This window comes from Eptesicus fuscus, chromosome 11 (assembly GCF_027574615.1).
Source record: "Eptesicus fuscus isolate TK198812 chromosome 11, DD_ASM_mEF_20220401, whole genome shotgun sequence".
Taxonomy (NCBI): domain Eukaryota; kingdom Metazoa; phylum Chordata; class Mammalia; order Chiroptera; family Vespertilionidae; genus Eptesicus; species Eptesicus fuscus.
Genome location: NC_072483.1, coordinates 48,373,607 through 48,393,010, shown reverse-complemented (window position 1 = coordinate 48,393,010; position 19,404 = coordinate 48,373,607).

The window sequence follows — 19,404 nt, the reverse complement described above, 5'->3', positions numbered from 1 at the left end:
GGCGGCCGCCCAGCGCCCGTCCCAGCCGCGCGGCCCTCGCGCGCCTGGTTCCGCGGGACGCGCGCACCGCGCACCGGACGGAGGCCCGGGCGCCCTTTCCGTGCACCTCCCGGCGGCGCTAGACTTCAGTAGAGTTGACTGAAATGAAGGGATTAAGAAGTACAAATTGAGAAGTTTGAAAAAGATAGCGGCGGAGGTTAAAGGCTGTTCTGTTGCCTCGCACCCAGCGAAATCGGAGGGGATGAGGTGTGGAGGTGCGTGGGTCTGGCTGGTGGCGGGGGAAAGGGGCTTTTGTTCCAAACCTAAGGGAGATTAGCTCTCCATCACCCTGAAACCCATCTTCTGGCGAACCCCGGGAGACCCAGATGCCTGCGGGGAGAGGCGGGACTCTTGCGGAGGTGCGCCCAGCAATCAGTGTTTGCTTCGCTGGAGTGCGGAACGAGGGGACTTAGATACGTGGAAGGCAGAAGGACCAGACTCACAGCCATCGCGGCTCGCCGCACCATGGCCTGTTGGCGCCCTGAGACCCCGCCCCGCCCTGGGACCTACCCCGCACGTTTTGAAGACCTGCCCCGCAAGTCTTGCAGGCACACCTGCGCCCCAAGCAACGGCTTATACATGTGGGTGGCCTGCCCTCTGGCAGCGGACCTGATGATCTGCTGTTCTAGTCGGACTGCTCCAGGGCCACTCAGACAGGAGGAAGAAACTACAGTTTTTGCTGTAATCCTTGCTGAGTGCCTAAGGCAGTAGCTGATCTACACCCCATTGGAGACCCAGAAACGAGGGCATCTAGTGGTCTGTGGGAGATGACACCAGATTTCAACCACGTGCATAAGGGACACATTCAACGGGAATATTCAGTGAGCGCCAAAGCTTTGCTGCACCAAGACTCGACCCATAAACGTGTCTCCTGCACAGCAACTCTTCCTTTATAGACAAAGAGAGCCCCCCCAGTGACACCAACAACAATCAAGACTTAACTATACAAAGGAGGACCAAGATGGAGGCATAGGGCGGAAGCCTGATTGTTGCCTACCACAACAACTTTGAGACTACGACAAGAGAGCAGAGCAGACACCATCCAAGACCACCATAGGGCTGGCTGAGTAGATGCTATACAACTAGAATAAAAGAGGGGTATGTGGGATGATGCTGATGCCAGTGACCCAAAGACCACACTTTAAGAACTACGGCTCAGGCGACACAAAAGAACTATAGCTCAGGCGATACAACAGCGGCCTGGAACGTGCTCGGCACAGTTCCCCCGGTGGTCTCCGGCTGAGGGGACAGCTCCACTGGCAGCCAAGCACGGACAGACGAGCCCCTATGAGACATGGGGTGGGAGACTCCGCGCTTGCTGACCTCTGAGTCCGTCAAGAATCTCAACGCCCCGGAAGCGGCCAGGTGCGCATGCTCGGCGACCGGCCACCGATGCAGACCCAAGGACCGACGCAGCGACGCCAGACTGGCCCACCGCCATGCACCGGGTGCACCGGAGCTTCGCCGAGCTGCCGCCCGACGAGTTCTGCAGCAGCCATACTGGAGCTCTGGAAGGATGGCCAGGGGAATTGCTGAGGGGGGATTGACTGGCAGGAATTGGGATCGGGAAGACGGGGCCCCGCTGAGGCCCGGGTGCGGGCGGGGTTGCGCGCCTCTGGGCTCGGGTGTGGTCACACGCCTCTGGGTATAAGTGAGGCCTCACATCCCTGGGTCTAGGTGAGGCCACATGCCCCTGGGTCCAGGTGAGGCCGGACTCCGGGTCCGGGTGAGGCCAAGTGCCCCTGGACCCGGATGACGCTGGATCCCGTGCCCGGGCGAGGCCAAGCGCCCCTGGGTCTGGGAGAGCCCACACACCCCTGGGTCCAGGCGAGACCATGTGTCCCTGGATCCGGGTGAGGCCGCGTGCACCTAGGCCCGGGTGAGCCCAAGTGGCCCTGGGTCTGGGAGAGGCCAAGCGTCCCTGGGTCCGGGTGAGACCATGTGTCCCTGGATCCGGGTGAGGCCTCGTGCACCTAGGCCCGGGTGAGCCCAAGTGGCCCTGGGTCTGGGAGAGGCCAAGCGTCCCTGGGTCCGGGTGAGACCATGTGTCCCTGGATCCGGATGAGGCCTCGTGCACCTAGGCCCGGGTGAGCCCAAGTGGCCCTGGGTCTGGGAGAGGCCAAGCGTTCCTGGGTCCGGGTGAGACCATGCGTCCCTTGATCTGGATGAGGCCTCGTGCACCTAGGCCCGGGTGAGCCCAAGTGGCCCTGGGTCTGGGAGAGGCCAAGCGTCCCTGGGTCCAGGTGAGACCATGCGCCCCTGGATCCGGATGAGGCCTCGTGCACCTAGGCCCGGGTGAGCCCAAGTGGCCCTGGGTCTGGGAGAGGCCAAGCGTCCCTGGGTCCGAGAGAGACCATGTGTCCCTGGATCCAGGTGAGGCCTTGTGCAACTAAGCCCGGGTGAGGCCACGTGCCCCTGGGTCTGGGAGAGGCCAAGCGTCCCTGGGTACGGGTGAAGCCAGATCCTGGGTCCGGATGAGGCCGTGCGCCCCTGGATCCATCCGGGTGAGGCTGGGTCCCAGGCCCGGGTGAGACCACGCGCCCCTTGGGTATGGGTGAGGCCACGTGCCCTTAGTCCGGGTGATGCTGTGCCCCTGGGTTCGGCCGAGACCAAACCAGAGGGAGTCGGACCTCCATTACCACCATTTGTCCACCATCCAGAGCTGAGGGGTCAGTGCTGACATGTACACATAAGGAACTACTGGACATCGAAATTGGGTCTCAAAAGAACTGTTGGTCCAGGGGGAAGCTCGCTACAGATTGATTCATTTGCCTGTCAGCATAAATATTATTGCTCGTCTCACATTCAGTTCTTATTAGTATATATCTAGTGACATATGATCTCGTTCATCTAGAGGAAATGATGAACAACATAGACTGAGGAACAAGAACAGAACCAGAAGCAAGGAGGCATCGATCGGACTATCGGGCCTCAGAGGGAGGATAGGGGAGGGTAGGGGGAGGGTGGGGGGAGGGGGAGAGTTCAACCAAAGGACCTGTATGCATGCATATAAGCCTATCCAACGGTTAAGTTCAACAGGGGATTGGGGCATGCGTGGGGAGAGGGGTGGGATGGGAATGGGGGGATGAGGACAAATATGTGACACCTTAATCAATAAAGAAATTTAAAAAAAAAAAAAGAAGCAGCAACATATTAAAATGTGGCACTTCAAAATAAGCAAACATACACACCATCTGAAAGATGTAGCCCACACCCAAATTGGAAAAGGAAGGAATGTGAAAGGGTTAGAAATGTGTTTTTATCCAATGATCCAGTATCTCAAAATATTGAAGGGACTCCAGTAAGTCTTTCCCAAGTAGTCAACTCTCCAATTTATATTCATTTGTTGAAAACCTTGTGAAACGCACCTCATCATACAAAGTCTGTGATGACATTATATTGTAAAAAAGAAAAGTTGTAACTGCATTTATGATGAAGTTTTCTGGTAACTATACATTTAGCATTCTTCTGTAAATGTCACTCATTTGGTTATAACTTTGCAAAATGAAATGTACTAAAAAGTTCATTCCTGTGAGCTTTTTACTAGGCAAAGAGCATATTTCCTAGCATCTCTTCTTAAATATTATAGTTGTAGTAGAGGCCTGGTGCACAAAATTCATGCATGGAGCTGGGGGGTGTTCCTCAACCCAGCCTGTATGCTCTCCAATCTGGGACATCCCTCTCACAATCCAGGACTGCTGGCTCCCAACCACTCACCTGCCTGCCTGCCTGCCTGATTGCCCCTAATTGATTCTGCCTGCCAGCCTGATCACACCCTAACCACTCCCCTGCCAGCCTGATCGATGTGTAACTGCTCCCCTGCCAGCCTGATTGCCCCTAACTGCCCTCTCCTGCCAGCCTGGTCACCCCTAACTGCCCTCCCCTGCTGGCCTGGTCACCCCTAACTTCCCTCCCTTGCCAACCTGATCGCCCCTAACTGCCCTCCCCTGCAGGCCTGGTCCCCCTCCCCCCCAACTGCCCTCCTCTGCAGGCCTGGTCCCCCCCAACTGCCCTCCTCTGCAGGCCTGGTCACCCCTCACTGCCCTCCCCTGCAGGCTTGGTTGCCCCTGACTGCTCTCCCCTGCTGGCCCAATCACCCCTAACTGCCCTTCCCTGCTGGCCATCCTGTGGCGGCCATCTTGTGTCCACATGGGGGCAGCCATCTTTGACCACATGGGGCCGGCCATCTTGTGTGTTGGGAGTGATGGTCAATTTGCATATTACCTCTTTATTAGATAGGATTACTCTTTCTATATGTTAATCAGAGGTCCCCTAAGATTTTCCTTTGGTTGCCTAAATTCATGAGGTTTCCACCACCTTGCCTCCAAGATCTGGAGATTGCTCATCTTTTCCTGTTAACAGCTCTTTCCAAGTCATTGGTATTTTTAATTTTTTTCTAAATACTTCTACTTCACCTTCAGGAAATATACTTGATCTTGTCTTTTAGAAATGTTGACACAACTATTTTCTTCCAACTTTGGGAGCTATCTTAACTTTCCCATTTCTTCTCATACCTAAGGGAAGCTCTCTAAGAAACTCCCTCACTCCGAGGAATGTTCATGGGCTGACCAGCAAATCTGCCCTCATAATTTAACAGCATTACTTTTCTATTATCCTTACTATTGTTCTAGTCTGTATTTTTCCCTTTGGAGTGTTTGCTGCATTGTTAACTTAATATAGCTTTTTTCCCCCCGTTATTTTCTCTACTTGTCTTGATGCACATATTTTCTCTCTTAGTGTCAAAATAAGGCGATGGTAAATGATGAGTCCCTTCTGAGCTAAGGATACTTTTGTAATCGGGTAACCTTTGGCAGGAAGTACATATCCTAGTGAATGATGGAGTACTTAAGAGTGATTCACCAGTGAGCATTACAGAAAATAGGCTGAGGGTTCAAAAATTCAAGGCAAGTTCCCTCTCCTCAGCAGGTGTATATAGTGTGCTCTCACTTTTGGTTAAGAGAGAGGAGATAATGACGGCTTCTTAAAGTTACCGATAATGCACTCACAACTCTGTTAGGTGTAATGGTTTTAAAAGGTAGAATGAAAACACAGCTAGAAGATCAACACGAAAGGAATCCTTTTCTGATAGAGATAGCGAGGCGTGTGTACCTCATGATACATACATGCAACTCCCATCAACTGTAATGAGAATTATGAGTGCCCCATTAAAGGAGTATATATACCCCCACAAATGTGGTAGGGGATACTCTTGTTCTTTCAGAATTTCTTGTTTTTATTTACTTTCTTGTGGTGGAATAAAATCTTGTATTATTTTTTAAAAAGTTATTCTTGGATATTCAACATGTTTGTTTTCAGATGTAGGGGTAGAAAACAGCAATTACTAATTGGCAGAAAAAAGAAACAATCACAAACCCTATGCAAATCTCAATCAGAACCAGATTGATTAGTTTTTCCCAGGTTCGAAGGATTGACCTGTAATATTCCTCTTTGAATAAATATTTATTCAACATTTGACCTCACTGACTTTAGGCAAATTTCAGGGTGGTTAAGACTTTCTACATTAACATGGAAATGAGTTCCTAATTATACAGAATTGTTGATTAACAACATGTACAGATTTGCTCATTGACTTACTTTAAATAACTTAATATAATCAAATAAATTGTGAGTCTTTCAGAATCCCTTTCTTTCCTTTTTGACCCCTGATCCTTTAACATCCACTTCTTGAGCTCCATCTTTCTCTGATTTCTTTGTTCTATTTCCTTGGATTTTAGTAGTTTTTCTTTTCATATCTGGGGATGAATAGAGGAAAAGGGATTGCATTGTAAATGCATGATGTTTCCCTTCAAATGGCAAATGAGACAAAGCACCCTCTACATTCTGCAAACCACAAGAACATGCAACCACAAGAACTTCTTCTCATCTCTAAGAAACTCCCTCACTCAGAGGAATGTTCATAGGCTGACCAGCAAATCTGTCCTCATAATTTAACAGCATTACTCTTCTACTATCCTTACTATTGTTCTAGTCTGTATTTTTCCCCTTGGAGTGTTTGCTGCAGAGAGGCCAGACAAGGAATGTCTTGATTTACATAAAGGGATTGCTTAATGCCGTTAAAACAAACAAACCAAAAAAACCTACACTCCTCTTTTATTTTTAAATTAGTTAATTGATTAATATTTTGACTTTAAACGATGTTTTTTCATTTTCAATTACAGTTGATATGCAATATTATGGTATATTAACCTCAGGTGTACAATATTATATTAGCCTCAGTGAGTAGACATTATATAACTTACTAAGCGATCATTCTGATAAATCTCGTACCCATATGACACCATACATAGTTATTACAACATTATTGACTATATTCCTATGACTATTCTGTAACTACCAATTTGTACTTAATCCCTTCATCTATTTCACCCACTCATCTAAACCCCCTTTCATCCAGTAACTGTCAAAATGTTCTCTGTATCTGAGTCTGTTTCTGTTCTGCTTGTTCGTTTATTTTGTATTTTAGATTCAATTGTTGATAGATATGTATTTATTGCCATATTATTAGTCATATTTTAAATCTTTTTTTCCTTCTCTTCTCCATCATCATCATCATAAAGAAGACCCCAGTAAGGGCACATGCCTGGGTTGCAGGCTTGATCCCCACTAGGGGGCGTGCAGGAGGCAGCGATAAATGATTCTCTCTCATCATTGATGTTTCTATCTCCCCCTCTCCCTTTTCTCCCTTTACACACACACACACACACACACACACACACACACACCCTAGGGGCCCAGTGCACGAATTCATGCACCTTGAAAGGAACTGTGGGCTGCGAGGCTGCGGTGGGCACAGGGGTGGGTCTTGGCCCATCCTCCGCGCCCCGCCTGGCCCCTCCTGCCATGGCCCCGGTCCCCTGTCTGCCGGCAGCCCCGCTCCCGCTGCCACCACTCACACACGCTGACAGTGCCAGCCCTGCTTGCACCCGCTGAAGGCACGAAGCAATTGGGGCCAGTGCCAGCAGCAGGTGTGAACGGGGCCGGTGCCATCAGTGGGTGCAAGCGGCAGCTGCTGCCCCAATCACCCCTCAGGAGCAGGGGGAGGTGGAGAAGCCCTCAGGGGCGATCAGGGCCGGCAGCCGCCGCTTGCACCCACTGATGATGCTGAGTGATCGGGACCAGCACAGGGCACTGGCAGCGGGTGCAAGCGGGGCCGTTGCCACAGCGGGTGTGAGAGGTGGCTGCTGGCCCTGATCTCCTGTCAGAAGCAGGGGAAGGTGGAAAAGCCCTGAGAGACGACTGGGGCAAGCAGCCGCTACTTGCACCTGCTAATGGCGCCGAGTGATTGGGGCCGGTGCCAGGTGCTGGCAGTGGTTGCAAGCAGGGTCAGCACCAGCAGCAGGTGTAAGCACCAGGTGGACCGCGGTGTGTGGGAGCAAAGAATTTTCAGTACCCACCAGAGGCTCGCCCCGATGACAACGACCTGTGCTCCACCTTGGTTGGTGCCCCTGCTCACCTGCTCCACCATCCCACTGCGGCCAATGCCGTCATGTTCTGAGCATGCCTCCTGGTGGTCAGCGCATGTCATAGTGATCGGTTGTTCAGTTGTTCAGGTTGTTCTGCCGTTCGGTCTATTTGCATATTAGCCTTTTCTTATATAGGATGTATATGAAGAATGCTTGGGACTCCAGCAGCACTCCTGTCTTGCTCAGTCACTATCCCCTTGTGGTTTATTTTTCAGCCAAAAGTTATGGATCCTTCTCTTCCTGGCACTGGAACCCTGGGCTGGGGTGGTCTGGTATGGGGCTGGGATGCTTTGCTCCTCGGGGGAAACCTCCACAGCCCAGATATCCCTCCAGATTTTTATCAGGCACACGTGGGTGTGGGACCAGCCTGTTCTGCATCTCCACCCCTCCTCCTACCAGTCCTGATGTGGCTTCTTCTTTATATCTGTAGCTGTAGGACTTCCATTCAGCTAGATTTCAGGCAGTTCTTTAGATGGTTGTTCTTTAGTTTAGTTGTAATTTTGATGTGGTTGTGGGAGAATGTGAGTACCACATTTGCCTATGCTGCCATATTGACTGGAAGTCCTACACTCCTCTTTTTAGAAATTCCCATATTCTTGGCACTATAGTGGCATGCTCAGCCTGGGGAATACCTAATCTATCCCTGGTTTATTGGAGCCTCAAGTGAAAACATTGCAACTTCCCATGACGGGAAGGGAAGAAGCTTTTGTTGCTGTTAAGTGCAAATGTATCAAATAATTAACAATTGAAGAATATTCTTATAGGGTAATCAAACCCTTGTAGTCCTTTCTCTGCATGTTTGCCTTAGAATTCCAATCATTAATGACAATTCAGATTTTCAGAGAAAAGATTATTTGCTTGTGCAATACCACAGCCAAGACAACTGGAAATGCTTATGCAAGGAAAAGCAAAAATACAGACAGATATATTTGTAGCATGTAAAAGGAACGCATAAAGGGGTATTGGAATATTCTTTTTTGTATTGGTTTTGAGGTTTAATTGTTTTAAGAGAATTTGACCAAGTCAATTTTGAAAGCATCTTGTTTTCAGTGAAGGGTTAATCTTGTTCAATAGGGAAGAATCAATGCTCGATTCTGCTCTTTGTTACAGTTGTGTGGCCAGATAAGAAATTGATTTCCCTATCTCCAAGACCAAACTCTAGTTGATGAGAGGAAATGAAACCATTGACTTAACAGACAAACTAATTTAGGGGTCTAGCAAAAAGAAATGTAAAGATAAGAAAGAAGACACAGGGTCTGGGAAACAAGGAAGGCAATATAGGACAGAGTAGAAGGAAGTTCTCAGCATATAGCAGGCCCGGACACAGCCAAGCCAGATGGGAGTCAGAGAATGTGGCCCTCTGGTAGGTTGTCTCTAAGACGATTAAAATGGAACTGCTAGATTACTTGGTATACCTGAATGTACTGGAAGGGTATTGATACTTCTTTTAAAAAGTTTAGGGATGGCCCTAGCCAGTTTGGCTCAGTGGATAGAGCATCAGTCCTGGTTTTGATTCCAGTCAAAGGCATGTACCTTGCTTGGTTGCAGGTTCCCTGGCCCTGGTCAGGGTGCATGCAGGAGGCAACCAATCAATGTGTCTCTCTCCACCAATGTTTCTCTCTCACATCGATGTTTCTCTCTGTCTCTCCCTCTCCCTTCCTCTATCTCTAAGAATCAGTGGGAAAATATCCTCAGGTGAGGATTAACAACAACAACAACAACAAAAGTTTAGGAATGAATCACAGAAAATTAAGCAAATGAAAATATGAGAAAACTATGGCCAGAGAAAACGAAGCATTGTACTATAAAGGAAATGTATTTATAGTATACTGTGTAGCTTAGCTGTGAAAAATATTTAAAAATGGTAATTATGTAAACATTGAATATTGAATGAAAATGATTTTATATCTACATAGGAAGGTGAAGAAGAGATGGGGTGGGAGGATATATGGATAAGAATCAGATTCTTCCATAGTAGAAAGTAAGATAAAATATGAAACTGCAAAAAAATTAAGAAATAGTAGCTTAAGAATATTATTTAGAAATGAGGATAAACAACTAAAAGAACAGATATTATTGGTGGGGAATTTTGGGGCAGAACCCTTATATTATCATTTAACTGTTTAAATTATGTATGATCATCAATTAATTAATTAAAAAATTAAGAAAAGCATTTATCCACATTTTGAAAATAAAAAGTAAAAATGTAGGGATTATTTACAAAGGCAAAATCCCTATACATGTTTCTTCCCCCTCTTCCCCCCACCTGTCTCGTTTGCTTATGACAAGTAGTACTCCACTGAAATTTTTATTCTAACCAAAGTGATATTTGTTTTGTTCCTTGATTCTAAAAGTTGCAAGACTTCAGCATGAATTAGCCAATTAACACACCAATGAGACAGGCCAGGTAAAGGGCCTCAGATAGTGCCGGTACAAAGTTATCAGGAAGAACTGAACTAGGAGTGGCAGGGTATTTCAGGAAGAATTTTTAACATAGATGGAGAGAGTATTGATGAGGAAACAAATTTGCTTATATTTCGGTCACATGGAACTCTTCCATCCCAGTTACCTAAGTGTGCCATGTTTCCTTTCCAGTTCGTTCTTTATAGACACTTATGAACCGACCTTAGTCTCACCGCTACTGATATTACTTTGGATATCAGATGCTGAGCTACCTAAGCTTGCATTATTTTCCCTTTTGCCTTATTTGTGGGGGGTTGTTTATGCCTGTTTGGTGGGGTTTTTAATAATTCTCCGAACGACATATCCAGAGGAGATAATTTAGTTCTGTTAAGCTTTGGCAAAGCCTCTCCTCTCTTTCCTGCTATCTTAATATGTTTCTCTCCCTACCTGCCAGTCTAATTATAATGAGCACATGGTATGGTTAGGCAATGATTTCTAAGGCAGTGAGACAAAATTTTAAATATTAGAACTCTCTCAGGAACTCCAGCAAACACTGTTACCCCAGGTTTTCAATTGTGTAGATTTTTTTAAGTACCAAAGTTGCTGAGCAAGATTATAAGATTTACAGGTTAGTTTTCTTCTACTTTTTTTCTGGGTTAAGAGGCTCTAATCTTCATTACAGATTTTTCCCATTAAATTGTGCCGTTTGTTTAGTTGATTTCAGGAAAAAAGTGCTTGGAAGCAGGAGCTGGAGCAACCAGCCCCAAGAAGCCAGTCCTAGAATGGCAGGATGATGATACAAACTGAGGCAAGAGCAGTGTCTCTCCCTGACCAAACAATGACGCTGGCTCTGTGCTACTAGCGCTCATTCATCCAGCCAATGTTTCCTGAGCATCCCAGTGCCTGGCACTGTTCTAGATGCTGGGAATACAGTGCCATAATTCGGCTTGATTGTATCTTTTTCAGATGCAGCCATGAAAATTAAGAAGAATACAGTTGAATTTTCCACCCCTTAATTCAAGTCTAATCCAGAGCCCTTACCTGCCTACATTTGACCAAAAGTTTCATAGAAAAGAGACTTTCCCAAGAAAGCTGCAGCGTTCCCAGCATCTAATCCTTCAGGGGAACAGGCCTATTTCTGTGGTAGTTTGTCTTCACCGTGTCCTCCCACCCCACCTTGGATAAAGAACTAAATTCCATGAAAAGCCACAGCTATCCCGTCATAGAAATTAGTCCCTAATGATATTACACTTGCACAAATTGAAATGGGGTTAAAAAGCTCAGATTGTGGATTCTTAGAGGTCCTTGCTAAGCTGGAAGCTTTTATGGGCTCACTTTAAATTGAGAGGCAGAGTTTAGATCCTTTTGTTACTTAAGAGTCTGGGCAAATTAGCAAGTCCGAGGCAAATCTTTTTTGATTACCTCCTGGTAATCAAATGCCTCCTGGCCAAAGAATAACCCCACTCCAGAGGGAAATGTTCAGCGGGACCTTTTGCCTAAATTCATAAAATCTGTTAAAGCAAATCCCTCACATTTCCATTAAGTCGGTAAATTACTTCTAGGCAAAGAGGAGAAAATGCTGGTGATAAAATGGCTGGACTGTATTAATGATGGGAGGTGGGGCTGCAAAGGTGGAAGAATTGATGCTACATTTACGATGCAGAGAATTTCAGGCTTTTTCACGTGTTGGGCTAAATGCAAATGAAGTCACCTTCTCTAGTGAGAGGCAAAGTTATTAGGCCGCAGAGGCTTCCCCGAACGCTTTGTGAGGCTGTGGTTAAAATGATTACAACGTTATTTCTTTCCCTATCTATTCTCTTGGAAAAATTTTTTCAGGATTTTATTATAGATGGGAAAAATGCATAATGCTATGGGAAACAAAGCCCTAGCTACATTCTTGCTGCTGGATTATTGCTATTCTATCTCAATGCTGATTGAAATCCAAGACGTGGTATCGAAGCCTTAATGAGATGCTGGCAAATATCTTTCTGCTCCACTGGAAATGTAATCTTTCTATTGAACATTTTGTCCCAGTGAATTTCAGCTGCAATAGCATTTTGCATTTGAATCAGAGAGGTCAGTGCTTGATAGCGGCTCGCGTGGTGCTGGCTCTGCTCACTTTGGGGTGAAATTGATCCCCGAAGGTGTTGAAAGTACAGTAGTGGGTCATTATATGTAATTAACTCATTGTTTCATCCAGATGATTGCCCAATTTGTTGTGTTTCTAAAAATCAAATTTTCCTATAAAAATGACGTGTCAATTTCAATATCCCACAATGCTTCCCAAATATATGGAATTAGTATGTTGTCTCAATGAATTTTGTATGCTCATATTACATGTACTTAGGGAAACTCATTCAGTGTTCCCTAAAAGGGTCGTATTTTCGACATTTTTCTGAGTTTCGTGCGAATGAAGAAGTGGTTGGTATTGTGAACTTAAGCTAAAATCTAAAGTTAAAATACTCTGTCCCTTGTTAAACCATCAGCATTTTCTGAGCCTTTGAACAGAGGTCATTATCAAGTGCTAACTTATAATAGTCCCCCCTTATCTGTGGGGGATACATTGTAAAACCCCAGTGGGTGCCTGAAACCACGGCTAGTGCCAAACCCCACACATACTATATTATTTCCTATACATACGTACCTATGTTAAAGTTCAATTTATAAATTAGGCACAGTAAGGGATGAACAACAATAACTAACAATAAAAAAATATGGTTATATCATAATGTAATAAAAACTGTGTGATTGTGTTCTCCCTCTTTCAAAATATCTTATTGAACTATACTCACCCTTCTGCTTGTGATGATGTGGGATGGTAAGATGCCCATGTGATGAGATGAAGTGAGGTGAATGACATAGGCACTGTGATGTAGACTTAGGCTACCGTTGACCTGACGGTACATCAGAAGGAAGATCATCTGCTTCAGGTGGTCTTGGATCTTCCAGCCACAACAACGTGAGCCATTGAATGTCAGGAGCAGATGAGGTTGATGGTTGGGGGAATTTAATATTTTGAAGCTTTGCTTGACTGTGGGAAACTGCAACCACAGAAAGCGAGACCGTAAATAGTGGGGGCTACTGTATACTCTTGCTCGCTAAGGTTGACAAAGCAGAAAAGGGAGCATCTAGCTGGTGTTTTTGTTGTTGTTGTTTTGTTAATCCTCACCAGAGGATATTTTTTTTCATTGATTTTTAGAGAGAGAAGAAGAGAGGAAGGGGAGAGAGAGAGAGAGAGAGAGAGAGAGAGGGACACATTGATTAGTTGCCTCCTACATTTACCCAACCAGGGCCAGGGATCAAACCTGCAACCCAGGTACATGCCCTTGCCCAGGAATCAAACCTTTGACCTGCCAATGCATGGGCTTATGCTGTAACCACTGAGCAACACAAGCCAGGGCTAGCTAGTGGTTTTTAAAACAGATTAGAAGCAATAACAAAACACATTTGCAAATACTTGGCTTGGTAGTTAAATAATTTATTCCATATCTGTGAGCAATAAAGCATGAAATATTCCTGGAATGCATGTGTGTTTATATATACATATATATGTATATTTTAAAAATAAATGTATGCTACCAAAATATAAAAACTGTTGCTTTTCATGCTGTGCTAATCTCAAAAGATTGAGCATAGACATGACAATTACAGGTGAATTTGCAAATAAAAAAGGCCTAGCATATCTTACATTAAATTCACTTATTTTAAATAGTGACAACTTACTGTTTTATGCAAAATGATCAATTTGATTTAAAAAATGAATAAAACTACTAGAGAGATTTGCCTGTATTACTAGACCTAAAGATTCAAACCCAGTTATTGAGATGCCAAGTGTAGGAGAAATTCAAGAAAGTAAGTAACTAGCAAATAAAAGAATTTTTACTTGAAGTTAAAATAAGACATATGACAATATTGGAATAATAAATTCATTGCTATCATAATAAAATCTTGTTATGAATCTGCTAAGTATAGAGAAAGTGAAAATTTTTGTATGATGATTTAATAGGCTAATAAATTTTCTCTAAATAGATAATGTAATTCATAAAAATATTTAAATATCCTACTGAATTTTAGCAATATATTTTTTAAAACTTAACTCTGTACAAACATTTTAAAGCAAAAATTCCACTTTTTAGAAATTATACTAAGGAAATTAGGAGTTTAATAAGGAATCTTAAAGGGATTTAATTATAATTATCATAGTGCTATCCTACCTAATAATAGACAAATATGCAAATTGACCGCACCTTCGCTACACCCAAGCCACGTCCACCAACCAATCAGGACAAGTATGCAAATTACCCCAACAAATATGGTGGCTAATTTGCATATCAAGACAGCGTAGAAAGAAGCCAAGAGCTGCAGAAGGGAGCAAAGCTTCGGAGAAGCAAGCAAGCCGGGGGGAGGAGCGGAGGCGGGGCCAGGGGAGAAGGAAGTTGAGCAGGCGGGGGCGGGGGGAGGAGAAGGGAGGAGTGGAGGCGGGGCCAGGGGAGAAGGGAGGAGAGCGGGCTGGCGGAGAAAGGAGAAAAGAGGGGGGCTGGCAGAGAACGTGGGGCGGGGGACAAGGGAGGAGAGCAGGCAGGGCGGGGTAGAGTGCAGCAGGAAACCCTATTGCAGGATTTTTCCTACAACGGGAACGCTAGTTAATTATAACAACAAACCTCACTAATGGTTTGGTTGTGCACATTATTTATAGAACAGAACATATAGACTCTATATAATAGAATACTATGTAGCTACTAAAATGATGTTGCAGAATGTATTTATTGATGTGGATATATTTGCAATGTTACACTGTGTTTAAAAAAAAGCCCAGTTTACACAGTGATATATAATTATAATCCGGCATATATGGATATATATATATGGGTATATGTGTTTGTTTTCAGGAAAAGTAGTCACCAAAATATTAAGAGTGGTGATCTCTGACTGGCAGGGTATGTGTGATTTTTATTTTCATGTTGTTTCTCTATCTTTGCATACTTTTAAAAATTACAAATACAGGAGAAACCAAGATGGCGGCATAGGTAAACACCTGAAATTGCTGCCTCGCACAACCACTTCAAAACTACAACTAAAAGACAAAATGGACATCATCCAGAATCACAGAAAGGCTGGCTGAGTGGAAATTCTACAACTATAAGGGAAGAGAAAAGCACACTGAGACTTAGAGGAGGTGCAGAAGTAAAGTGCAGAGGTACGGAGGCACGCACGCCGAAAGGGCTGGCAACTGAGTATGTGGCTGTCTTTTTCAATCTGGAGGGAGACACAAGCTCCCGCCTGCTCTGAACTCCAGTTCCGGGTGAGACTCTGGGGACCCAGACTCATACAGGGGGAAACTGGACTGTCTGGCATTGGGTGGAACTCGAGGGCGGCTTTCTCTCAGAGGTGCTTGCAGCGATTACTGAGAGACACTGAGACCTGGGGGCCTCTTAAGGCAGGGCTGAGGATCAGCCATAGCTGTTTGCTCTGCCCTGTGGATTCCCTGAGACCCCGCCTAACCCCAGCTGTGCGCAGAGGCTTTTGCATATGAATGGCTTGGCCCTTTGCAATCTAAAATTTCCTAACAAACTGCAGCTGGGTCAGAGAGACCCAGAACTTCCAAAAGAAGGGCCAAGACCTCACAGCAGCTTGCATTGCTTCACAGCTGGGCCTCAACTGGGCACCTCCAAACACATAACAAAGAGGAGGAATCTGCAGATCTCTCCCTAGCTCCTGCTGGGTGGCCTCAGGCAGAAGCTAAATTAGCACCTCCTTAGAGATCCAAGAGCCAGTGTACCCAGTGGTCAGAGGGGGACCATCCAGATTACAACTCCTTAGATCCATAAGGGACACACTCAAGGGGCAGACACAGTGAGCACCAAAGCCCCACTGAAGCAAGTCTTGCCCCATAAGGGTGTGTCCAGCACAGAAGTTCTCCCATTGTAGACACAGCTGATCCTCACAGCCAATTGGCCTTGATGTCAATTCCTCCCAGTGATACCAACAACAATCAAGGCTTAACTACAACAAGACTGTGCACACAGCCCACAAAGGGGTGCACCAAGAGTGTACACCTCAGGTAACTTGGGAGGCTGAGCCACTGGGCCCTATAGGACACCTAGCACACAAAGCCACTCTATCAACACAGGAAAGCAGCCAAAATGCGGAGACAAAGAAACAGGTCACAAATGACAGAAATGGAGGAAAGCAAACTATAGATATAGAGTTCAAAATCACGGTTATAAGGTTTTTCAAGAATTTTCTAGAAACCACCGATAAATTAGTGAGACCCTCGAGGGTATGAAAAAGGATCAACTAGAAATTAAGCATACACTGACTGAAATAAAAAATAATATACAGAAATCCAACAGCAGACCCGTGGATCACAAGAATCAAGTCAAAGATTTGAAATACAAAGAAGCAAAAAACACCCAACCTGAAAAGCAAAAAGAAAAAAGTATCCAAAAATATGAAGATAGTGTAAGGATCCTCTGGGACAACTTCAAGCGTACCAATATCCGAATTATGGGGGTGCCAGAAGAAGAGAGAGAGCAATATACTGAAAACCTATTTGAAGAAATAATGACAGAAAAGTTCCCCCACCTGGTGAAAGAAATAGACTTACAAGTCCAGGAAGCACAGAGAACCCCAAACAAAAGGAATCCAAAGAGGACCACACCAAGACACATCATAATTAAAATGCCAAGAGCAAAAGACAAAGAGAGAATATTAAAAGCAGCAAGAGAAAAACAGTTAGTTACCTACAAGGGAGTGCCCATATGACTGTCAGCTGATTTCTCAACAGAAACTATGCAGGCCAGACGGGAGTGGCAAGAAATATTCAAAGTGATGAATAGCAAGAACCTACAACTAAGATTACTTTACCCAGCAAAGCTATCATTCAGAATTGAAGGTCAGATAAAGAGCTTCACAGATAAGAAAAAGCTAAAGGAGTTCATCAGCACCAAACCAGTATTATATGAAATGCTGAAAGGTATTCTTTAAGAAGAGGAAGAAGAAGAAAAAGGTAAAGATAAAAATTATGAACAACAAATACATATCTATCAACAAGTGAATCTAAAAATCAAGTGAATAAAAAATCTGATGAACAGAATAAACTGGTGAATATAATAGAATCAGGGGCATAGAAAGAGAGTGGACTGACAATTCTCAGGGGGGGGGTGGTAAAGAGGTGTGGAGGGTATGGGAAGAGACAGGACAAAAATCATACACCTATGGATGAGGACAGGGCGGGGGGGGGAAGGGCAGAGGGTGGAGGGGAGCTATGGGGAGAAAAAAGAGGAACAACTGTAATAATCTGAACAATAAAGATTTATTTTAAAAAATTTTACAAATGCAACAGGAATGAATTACTCCATAGGGCAGTTTTATTCTAGCTAGAAGTAAATCTGACTTGGCTGTTATTCTCTTAAAATTGAGAGACACCAATCTCTGTAATTTTCTAAGCCCCTCCCATCTCTTGAGCTTGTAAAAGAACCCCCAGAGAATTGGAGAAGGGCCTCTGCTCTTCAGGTCATAAGGGCTGGCACTCCTGATCCTCCTCACTAAGGCAATGCACAGTCGCTCTGCTGGGAGCCACGTGCTTTCTGTTCATTGTGGCACAGGGACCTTCACTGGGGTTTAGCGCTCAGTCCCTGAGCACCCACTGGGCCTTTTAACTCCGTGGTGGTGCTGGCGGTGGTGGTGGTGGTGAAAGACATGCTTTCTTCCCCTTCCCCGACCCCAAATTAACGGTATTAAACAAACAGCAATAAAAACAAAAAGGAATTTTTAAAAAAGTAAATTACCCTGTTCTATCCTTTAGTTACAAAATGTGCTTAATGAGTTTATTTTGAAGATATTGACATTTAAACTTTATTTTAAAAGTTATAAGAGCAATAACACTATTCTTACTACTTTCAGGCAATGAATGGTACCAGTGAAGACGCAGTCCTTGTCCTTAAGAAATATAATCTAAGGACAGAAAAAGGCTCTCCTTTTCTTTGCTGTGGCCTTCCACAATTTATGAGAAGCACCTGGTAATTCAACCCCAAGATTGTTGGCTCCTCTGATTCAAACACCCGCTCTGTTCAAAATGTGGGACAAGATAAGCTACATTCTTCCATCCTCCTCCCAGCTGCTTTAACAACTCAGGGATAATTTGCACCAAGGAGTCTCTAGTTAGTAGCAAGTTCCCTTCCTCCCTCGCTTTCAGACAAGCCCCCTTTGAACTCTTTATAACTTTTGCTTTAAGCATGTTTTACAGACTTGGGAAAAATGCTGATAAGACACCTCCTTAGGACATCTGCCAGCTGTCTCCTGGAAAGCAAACAAACTATAACTTTTCAAAACAGCCCCCCCCTCCCAACTCCCCTATCTGCTCTACTTCAACACAATCCCCCTCCCTTCCTGGTCGCTTAGCAACAGCAACTGCTTTAAAGCTCTGAGCCACTCTTTCTTCCCCACCCTGCATCGACTAGCAATACTTGGCCCTTTCCTCCCTTGGAAAGTAAAATAAATTTCATCTCTGCATCTCTTCTTTTAGTTGGGAATTCTTTCACAGTCTGAGTCACCAGCCAAACCCCAACAATTAAATTAGCCCCCTTTTACTGCTTCCTGAGAATGGTAAAAATATTCTTGTTTGGGGTATTCAGCTTATCTTTCTCCCTCAGCCCACAACTCTTCCCATATCCACCCTCCCCAAACCTTGCTGCTAATGCAATGCTGGGTATTATGATAGTCAGCGGGATCATATAGCTTTAGATTGAGATTCTCCTCCAGTGAATGGACAGGACCTAATGCTGAGAGATCACTGGGCTGGCTAGAGATGGTCTAGTGACTGACCATATACAACCCCTTAAAAAAACAAAATAATATTGCCATAATTTCTTGGGGGCTGGCTCTAAAGGATTTGGTTCTACAAAGCCTGAAAGAGGAAGGAACCTTTATTCCAAAGGTGGATGGCGTTGGTAATATCTACCAGATTTGAAAAGAGCTCATCTGCAAGAGACAAGGAGACCAAAGCCAAGAAGGGCTGACAGAATAAAGACCATCTGATGACTGTAGGACACATGACGGTGATATTTGAGCCCTACCCTTGTCACACTATATTGTGCTCCTTCAGTAAGAGCACCAGATAATTAATTTATAATTTTGGTTCTAGATATTTAGTTGAGATTAACAATGAGATCTCTAGTAATGAACTTCAGCATGTAATTGTTTTACAAGCAAGAAGTGGTCAGTTCTCTTCCATCTTCACTAAAGGTTGAGTCTGAATTATAGACTCAGAAAGTCTGATTGCCAGTCACTTGGGTATTGAGTATCTGTGTTTCTCCTCAGTGTTAAATTCTACTCTTTATTAAGCACTTACAATGCATCAGGTTCTATGCTAATATTTCACATGCTTTATGTCTCCACTAAATATGTACAAATTTGTATTGGAGGTATTACGTACCCCAATACACAGGAGAAAGACTGATGTTTAAATATTGTAATC